This window comes from Symphalangus syndactylus, chromosome 6 (assembly GCF_028878055.3).
Source record: "Symphalangus syndactylus isolate Jambi chromosome 6, NHGRI_mSymSyn1-v2.1_pri, whole genome shotgun sequence".
NCBI lineage: Eukaryota > Metazoa > Chordata > Mammalia > Primates > Hylobatidae > Symphalangus > Symphalangus syndactylus.
In genome coordinates, this window is record NC_072428.2 from 32,934,634 (window position 1) to 32,944,182 (window position 9,549).

The following is a 9,549-nucleotide window of genomic DNA, read 5'->3' on the forward strand; positions in this document are numbered from 1 at the left end:
CATGTTCTTTATTTTCTACACAAAACGCGTTTTTAAAAAAGTGAAAAGTGTAGGGAGCTATACATAGAAAGCAACAGTGAAAAGGGGGAGGGGGCAGGGGTAGGGGAGGAGAGTCCCACCCTGCCCTCTCACCTTCCAGGGCCCCAGAGCCCCTGAGGCTCTTTGGGAGTCTCGACACGGCAGGAGCCAGCTGTCAGTTCTAGGCTCTTCCCAGTTGGGAAGGCCCCTCTGGGGGGCAGCCAACAAGGATTTCTGTGGCATCGTGGGGTCGGTGGGGGGCTCCCAGGCTCTAGTGGGCCCCACAGAGGGAGCGTGGCTTCCCCTGAGCAAGCACTGTGGCATGATGTGGTCGTTCAACCCTGGAACTGGAGGTCCGGGGCAGATCCCAGGTCTCACGAGGTGTGTGTGTGTTCGCATGTACACGCGTTTGAGAGGATATTCATGGGGGCGAGAGGAAACCAGAACAGGGGTCTTTGGAGTCTTTGCAAATGGCCATGGATGGCAGACATCGCCCTGCCTGGCTGCTAGATGGGGGAGTGCTGTCCTCCCCTGTGACCAGATAGGCTGCCACCAGAGACCTGGCTGCTGCCCCTGCTGGACCAGGTGGGCATAGGCTGAAGGAAGACATCCTGTGTTCCCATAGTCTTCGGGCTGGGGGAAGGGCAGCTAGCTGGCTCCCGGCTCCCTGGCTGTAGTGTGCCCAGCCCCCAAGGGGCGCTGGTTTGAGGTTTTGGCTTACTCCTATGGAAATGGAAAGAAAGAGGAAGAGGGACGAGGACACAGAGGAAGAAGAGGAGACACAGGTGGCACGAGAGGGGATCTGGAATGCTTTTGTGTTAGGAAGCCTCTGCCGCCACTGTGTGCCTGCGGGGCCTGAGACTCCTTAGGCTGGGGGTCCGCTTTGGAGAAGTTCATCTCCAGGACATGCCGCTGTTAAGTGCCGCACCTACTCTTACTGGGTAGAGAGGGGGCCCTGGAATTCCACCTCGCAGAACCTACATTTGAGGACACGTGTAGATGTTGCCCACGAACTTGACAAGTGATGTCAAGGTCACCACGGAGAGGACTGGTCGGACTCGGGGTGAGGGTTGCCTCACCTCCTCCAGCTTCTGCGGTAGGTCACTGGTCTCCTCACCTCCCCGGGCTGTGGAGGCATCTGGAGGGCGAGCTTGTCGGCGTTCGAATTTGTTGATGTTCTGCGGCTGGTGCTCCTCAGGCTTCACGGTGCCCGGCGGGCTGGCTGCCAGAGGCCGCTCACCACTGTCGGCTGCCCGGCCAGCCTCAGACCCTGGCTCCCTGCCCCCAGCACTCCGGCCTACCACGGCCAGGCTCCCGGGTTCCAGCCCCAGGAACGGCCGCTTGTCACTGTCACGGCCATGGCTGGCACTGCGGAACTTCTTGGTGAAGGGGCAGCCGCCTTGGATGTAGCTGCGGTAGGCGCCCACCTTCTGGGGCTGGTGCTTGATCCACTCACTCAGTGTCTCGATGGGCGAACCATTGACGCACCACTCGGTCACGTCGAACTGCCACAGGTGTCACCGTGCGTGGCTGGCCAGAGCCTTGTGGTTTTCAAAGTAAAGGCCACACAGCTAGCAGCAGGCCTCGATGGAGGAGTGGGAGGTCTTCTCGTGAAGGGTCTTTGCCTTGAAGGGTGGTTCAGGCTGGATGTAGGTCTTGGCCTTGACCTCTGCTGGGAGGAGGCGGTCCTCCTGCAGAGGCCGCTTGGCTGCCACTGAGCCCAGGTAGCCAGTGAGTGAGGGCTTGGCCCCAGTGATGGGCTTCAGGCTGAGCTCTCGAGGAAACCTGGGCCGGCCCTGCGCCTGGTTTGCCTGGCCGGCCAGAAGATAGCGGCAGTGGGGACTGCACGGGCCCAGGGGCCACAGTGGGAGGCGCATCCTCGGCTAAGGCAGGGGCCAGGTCTCCAGCCGGTGGCTCCTTCTTGATGAGGCACGGCTTGGACTTCTTGAGGATCTCTCGCAGTGTCAATGGGCGAACCATGGACGGACCACTTGGTCACACCCATCTGCAGCAGGTGGGAGCGGGCGTGACTAGACAGGCCCTTGCGGTTCTCAAAGAACCCACTGCAGAACTCACAGCGGATGTCGCGCACTGGCTCTGCCCGGGAAGACAGGTTCAGGGGTATCATGTCTTCCCGTGGCATCTCCCAGCGACCCTCAGATGGGTGCAGCTCCCTATGCAGGGCAGCATCTCCCGCTTGATCTCCACCCGTATTTGTTTAGGCTTCAGCTTCTTGGGCAGGGAGGGTGCAGCTAGACCTGGGAATATCTTCTGGGCCATGGGAGGAGGAGAGGCAGTTGGTGAGTGGCCCAGGGGGCTGCCTGGTGGCAGTGGCAACTTCTTGTCCAAAGATGAGATGTGAAGGTCCTAGGGGCTGCGGGTTTCCAGTGAGCTACCAGGACCTGTGCTGCCCATCATCTTGGCCAGGGCTTTTGGACTTGGCCTTGGCGGGTTGGGAGGTCTGCCAGGGCGAGACTGGGTCCGTCTCTTCAGGATCTCCCACGTCTGTCGATGGGCGAGCCATTGACATACATACTCCGCGGTCACGTCCATTTGCCGTAGGGGGGAGCACGTGTGGCTCGAGTGGCCCTTGCGGTTCTAGAAGAACTCACCACAGAACTCACAGCAACGGATGTCTCGTGCTGGCTCTGGGCCTGAGGTGAGGTTCAAGGGCCTCAGACTGAGGCCACTGTGCCTTTTGGGAGGCCGGCCGGGGACTCAGGGAGAGCTCTGGGCTCTTGTCCTCAGGATTCTTAGGAGTAGGGGAGCCCGCCAGGGCCAGTGGTGTCTTTTTGAGGAGCAGAGAGCTGGGGTGGGGGGCCCAGGCCCTTAGTCCAGAAGCCGAGCGGCAACTTGATAGTTTTGTTGACAGCGGGGGCATCCAAGGACTTGGCCAGGGTAAACAAGCCGGGCAGGGGTCCCGGGTGATCACCTCCTTCAGCGAGCTGGACTTCTTAGCCAGGCCCGGGGGCAGCCCAAGGTGGGCGTCGGGCAGGCCCTTCTGCTTCACAAGCTCCTAGAGGAGGTTGATGGGTGCGCCGCTCCTCTCTGACTCTGCCACTGCCAGCTGCCGCAGGTGGGAGCGTGTGTGGCTGGACCGGCCCTTTCGGGTCTCAAACCAGGTGCCACAGACCTCGCAGGTGGTCAGGCTCTGGGATCTGAGGTCCTGCAGCTCCTGTTTGCTGCCATGAGGAACCTTTGGAGCCACTTTGCTGCTCTGCCAACTGGCCACCTGCTTCAGGGCCCCAGGGATAGGCAGGCTTTTCTTAGGGAGCGAGGGAGAGCCCAGGTCCATGGCCACCATTGCGTTTTCCTCAGAACCCAGGCCCGACGCTGACTCAGGCCGGGGACCGGCTCCCGCCCGGCCTTGGGCCAGTCCCTGGGTCCGTGCAGCGGCGGCGGTGGCAGTGGCGGTGGCGGTGTTGGTGGCGGCGGTGGCGCAGGGGGTGCCGCGGGGCCCGGGCTCCGGAGCCTGGGCTGGGGCGACCAGGCGGGCGCTCCCGGACGCCCCCCGCGCGCGGCCCCGCCACCGCCTTGCTCTCCGCTTTTGTCACTGGGCACTGGGCGGTGGAGGCGGCCATCTTGGCTCCCTCCTCCTTTTCTTTGAGCATCCTTGAGAGTGTTTTTTGTTTGTTTCATTTTTGTTTTTGTAGAAATAGGTAATATGAGGCCAGCCAATTATTAAGGTAGGAGAAAAATAAATAATGGAGGGGAGTTAGGTGTTCTTAGCTAATTCGAAGATTTTTTTTTTAAATGTCAAACTCGCTGCTAATTGTTTACACTAGAACAGAGGCATTAACACAATCTCGTTTTCTTCTTTGTAATTTTTAATTTTTTTTTGAAAAGAGACAAGCTTTAGAGTTTTGTTCAATGTTATCTTTGCTCAGGGGAAGGCCACTTTAAAAGGAATTACAATGATGAATGGGGAAAACCGAGAACTTGATCCAGTATTTCAAAATCTTCAGCAGACAGGGGTGCGATTGATCCCAAAGTAATTAATGTCTGGGTAATTGACAGTTTTTTTTTCTTTAATTAAAGTAACCAGTAACCATTTTCTTTTTAGATTTAAGAATTTGGAAATTATATCAGGAAGTCAAAGGAGAAAGGCAATCAGCATTGAGAACAAAAATAAGTTACCAATTTTCTTTTAAAAAATTGATAAACACAAGTATTACATATTGGAACTTTTATGAGGCTCTACCTAATAGATGAGATAGGCATAGATTTTTTATAAGTCTATGCTATGACAGCAAACATTCTTCCCTGATCGGGTTTCTTAAAATCTGATTAGTACATGTTGCAAAATTCTAAGTCATTCTATTAAGTGGAAAATGTATAGCCCTTCATTAATTCAATAAATTATTATTTAGTGGTTACTATGTACCAAATCATTAACAAAACAAACAATATGCGTATTCTCAATGTGCTTAAATTATAGTGTGCAATAAAATTTTTAAAAATACATGTTAAGTATCATAAGTAGTAATAAGAGCTAACGGGAAAAATAGAGCAGGGAAGAGGGGTGGGGTGTGTTGCAGTAAGACTTCTAAGTTTAAGCAGGTAATTGGGAAGGCCACAAGTAAGTAGTAAGGACCTGAAGGATGTGAGAGATGAAGTTACTTAAGTATCTGTAAGATATTATTCTCGGCAGATTGAACCCTTCAAGGCAAAGACCCCAAGGCAGGAGTTTGTCTGATGATGTGTAAAGGATTCAAGTGTCAGCAGAAAGGAATGAGTTAAAGGGAATGCAGGATAGGAAAATTCAGAGGAATAGTAATGAAGTCAGATCAGTGAGTCTTGTAAATCATGTAATGATTTTAACTTGAACTTTAAAGGAGGCGGAAGGCACTGAAAGAGTTAAGTAAAGTGATAATATGCTGTCACATTTTAACAGAATGACTCAGCTACTATGTAGGGAATAGGTTTTGGAGGCAAAATTGAACCAGGAAACCCAGTTAGGAGGCTATTGTAATTTCTAAGATAAGAATCTTGGTGGTTTGAACTAATGAGGTATTGGAGATCGTAAAAGTGGTTGAAATACACAGAGATTTTAAAGGTAGAGCTGGTAGAATTTAGTCAAAGACACAATTTTAGGTCTGCATAAAAGAGAGGTATTAAGAATGACTCCAAGATTTTGACCTGAGCAACAGAAAGAACACAATTGCAATTAACTATATGAAGAAGTCATATAGTCATATAGTCATGTAGGAGGAGCAAAACTAGGATGGAAGAAATGTCAGTAACTGAGTTTTGAATATGCTAGTTTTGAGAGACCTAATAGTCATCCAAAAAGTGCATAAGCAGTTCTACATGTGGGGCTGGGATTCAGGAAAAAGAACTGAGCTTGAGATGTATATTCATCAGTAGATATTATATGAGATGACCTATAAACAAAATGACAAAAAATATGAGAAAAGGTAGAATACCAAATAATATATGATGCAAAAGCACTTTTATGTAGTAAACATTTCTGCCAAACATATTATGTATATTTCTTTGATATTGAACATCACCTTGAGATTCGTATTTATAAAAAAAAGCACAAATCAGAAGAAAAGCTTACAAAGAAATAAAAATAAACTTCTTACATTGCCAGTCTCTTTCATTCTCCCTTTCATGTCTAAGCTCATTGTTTATTAGTAAACTAAGACTCTAATAAGTCAAGTTACATCAAGTATCAATAAACTTAAATTTCCACTCACCATGAAGCCATTTGGTGGTTGCTCTTACGTGCACCAAGCTGACTCCAGCAACTAAGCTTGTTTCCAGTTCTATAATCAGATACTCAACCCTTTTTTTGCCGTTTAAAAATAATTTGTTTCTTGGCACATCTCATGGAGCTGGTGTTACTGTCTGCGAGATCATGACTAAAAAGCAATTTGAATGTGTCTCTCTCACACACAAAATGTGGTATGTTTTCAAAGCAAGTTGCTAAATTTTATGGCCCAGAGTCTAAAGAGAAATCATGACAGTTGGAGAAAAGGGAAAATGTTTTCTTACCTAGAAAAGGGAGTCAAATAAACTATGGTTGCATAATCGTTGAACATTATGAACCATTTTACACACCAAATTAGATAACCTAGAAGAAACTGATAAATTTCTAGACACATGCAACCTACCCAATTGAACTATGAAGAAATAAAAAACCTAAACAAACCAATAATGAATAACAAACTTGAATCAGTAATAAAAATTATGGTCGCACAAAGAGAGTTCTAGGCTTCTCTTAGAGAATTCTTTATGATAGACAATGATTTCTTAAGTATTTACTAGGCACATGAATTTCTTAATAATGCAGACAAAATACTTAAGGACATAAAGGAACTGGCTCTGGGAAAGGAGCTCTCTCCTTTGTGCCCTAGTTCAAGATACTAATATATATCCAGTTGCTCAGTTTATACACCTGGAAGTGATTCTAGTCTTCTTCACCACATCAAATACATCTCCAAATCCTATCTACTCTTCTTTCTTACAATTTTTCTATCCAATTCTTGTCTCTTTATTTTTACTGCTTCTCCTTTACTCTAGGCAGCCTTCATTTCTTTCACCTTGACTATTGTGAACCTTTTGTCTAATCTCTGTGCCTTCAGTTTTATAGTTCTCCATTCCTTACTCCATAATCAAAGCATACATGGTTCCACTTGGTCTAGCTTCTAATTCTCCATCCAACCCTGTACCTGCTCACTCTTTCAAGTACAGCCTTTGCTTCAAATATACAGAATTATTTTTAGTGCTGAAAAAGTTTAATTCTATTTCACATGTTTGAATTTTGCAAACGTAACTTCTACCCGAAGGGCATTCCTTCTTTTTATGTGAGAGGCAGCAACGGCTTTAGAAAAAAAAAAAATGCTTGTGCTGCAATCCTAGCTCTACCCCTTTCTATGTGGCATGAGCCTTAGTTTTCATTAGTAAAACACAGATAACATTATCTATCTTATAGAATAGTTATAAGGACCAAATGAAATAATTAATGCACTTATCACATATTAAGGAATCAATAGTATTAGCCTTTATTATTATGTGTTAGCCAAAATATAACAAGCCTCAAACTATTTTCTTTTTGTGAAAACTTTCATACCATCCTCACTCTGCCACCACTGTAACTTATCACTCCTTCTTTATACTTCTACATTATGTAGATAATAGTTTAACTTTACACACATTTGAAATTATTGTTCATACATGTGTTTTGTGACAGAACTGTGAGAACTACTTCAATGTAGTTCTAGGCCCTCAATATTGTAGTATTCCTATTTCCATGACAAATTCGGCCAAAGAGTAAGTACATAACAAATATGTATTCGTAGAAATAAGCTTTTTTTCCTCACAACTGTGCATGTTCTCATTCTTCACGTTCTAAAATTATTTTTCCATGGAGAGCAGTCTTTTGTGTTTAAATTTTAATGTTGGAGCAACTCCTTTCACACTTATAACTGACTTCTTTATTGACCCATGAAAATAACATGAGTTGTTTAGCTGAAAGTTTCAAAACCTCATGATAGTTACAGCTGAGCATGCTTGAGAGGAGCAACTTATATAAAAATAGGTTAGCAGATTGTGGTTTGCAAAATCTGTTTGGTAGCTAAACTGTTTGAGAGCAACATTGATTATTATTTAGTTGTCTTCCCTGTACAGCTAATTTCATAACTTAAGAGTAAAAAACAACATTTTTTATTTTAAAATGTGGGTATATATTTACATTAGAAATATATTAAAGTCTCCATACTTGGACCCAGCACATATTTGTCTAAAAAATTACAACGTTAGTGGCTCTCTGTCATTATAATTTAATTACAAAACAATAACAATATTGCATCTTTGGGTAAATGGACTATTAAAAGCCCATCAATTTTTAGTTCTTATGGTCAATGATTTTGTTATTGTTTTTGAAATCAGTTTCTCTATTAACTTTTCTGCTAGTTGAAAGAAAAGCAAGTTTTAAATGCTTCTTAGGGAGGAGTGATGTCACCAAGATAGTGGAGTAAAAAGTCCTTCCTTTCAGGGTGGCAAGATCCCCTGTTCCTGGGCAGGTCCAGAGATGATGTCTGGGAGTCAGTGCCGGCAGTCTACCTTAGGACTCTACCTGGTGCTCTGTTCCGCTGCCGCTGAGCTGACAACTAAGCCACAACACAAAGTCCTTTCCTTTCTTTCCTCCTCTTTCCACAAGCAGAGGAGTATCTCCTGTGGCCAACACAGCCCCAGGACTGCGACAAGTACTGCCTCAGCAAGTATTGGGTCAAGTACCTATGTTTATTCAAGGTCTAAGGGCTCTTCAGTCTCCTTGTGGTGAATATTGATTGTTTCCATACACCATGAGCACACCATGAGGCCTTTGCAGGGATGAGGGTGGGGGGCTGAGGGGAAAAGGAGAGATGTGCCATCAGCAATTCATGACTGTCTTTTTTACTCTCTTCCGTGCGTATTTCAGTGATCACACACCTGATTTCTGGTTCTTACGAAGCTGCTGTGGGAGGATGATTGGTGAGGGCTTTAATTTGGCAATTGTGCTCTTTCTCCTCTAGCACTCTCTTCTTTTTTATTTAGCCTTTTTAGAAACATCTTTTATTTTTTAACAGCTTATTGAAATATAATGGATATACAAAGAATTTCACATATTTAATTTGATGAGTGTGGACATATGCAAACACCTGTAATACCATCACCACAATCAAGGTCATAGATATATCTAACATCTCCCAAAGTTTCCTTGTGTCCTGTTGTTATTTGCTTTTTGTTTTGTGGTGAGAACACATAAGATGAGATCTACCCTCAAAAAATTCTGAAGTGCAAAATGTATTCTTGTAAACTGCAGGCACTATGTTGTTTTCACATCTCTAGAATTATTCATCTAGCATAACTGGAACTTTGTACTGGTTGAACAACTGTAATTCCTTCCCCAGCCCCTGGCAATGACTATTGTATTTTCTGCTTTTGTGAGTTTGACTGTTTTAGATCTCTCACGTAAGTATAATCATGTAATATTTGGTCTTCTGTGACTGGCTTATTTCACTTACCGTGGCATAATGTTCTTCAAGTTCCTGGTTTGCAGAGGGTTGTTTTCTGGCGGGGGGTTGGGGGGAGTGGTGGAGAGAGAAAGAGAGAGAAAGGAAGAAAGAATATATGTGTGCAAGTGCTGTTATGTTTGCTCTTATAAGGATATTAATCTCATTCATGAGGGCTTTGCCCTTATGAATTAATTATCTCCTGAAGGCCCTCCTTTCTAATACTATCACACAGGGGATTAGGATTTCAACATATGAATTTGAGCAGTGGCACAGACCTTCATACCATAGCATTTCATTCCTTGTTCGACAACCATGAGATATGCCAACATGAAGTCCCAGGTTTTGGGCTATGCACCGTGTAAAAGTGCCCACTTATAGCTGTTGCACCTTGAGTTGTTCTTTGAAAAAGTTCCAGGAAGGAGCTCAGCCCTGGAGAAACAAAACTTTGTTGGATCCAGAGATGCCTGAGTTGGAGATGAACTTTGGCAAACTTTCCTCATTTCTATATTAAAATTCCCACTGATGG

General features: G+C 45.6%; 1 pseudogene; it reads right to left on the reverse strand.

Annotated features, from left to right (window-relative positions):
* Positions 1–439: 439 nt before the first annotated feature.
* LOC129485252 (protein Wiz-like) lies at positions 440–3,599 on the reverse strand (annotated as a pseudogene).
* Positions 3,600–9,549: the final 5,950 nt, after the last annotated feature.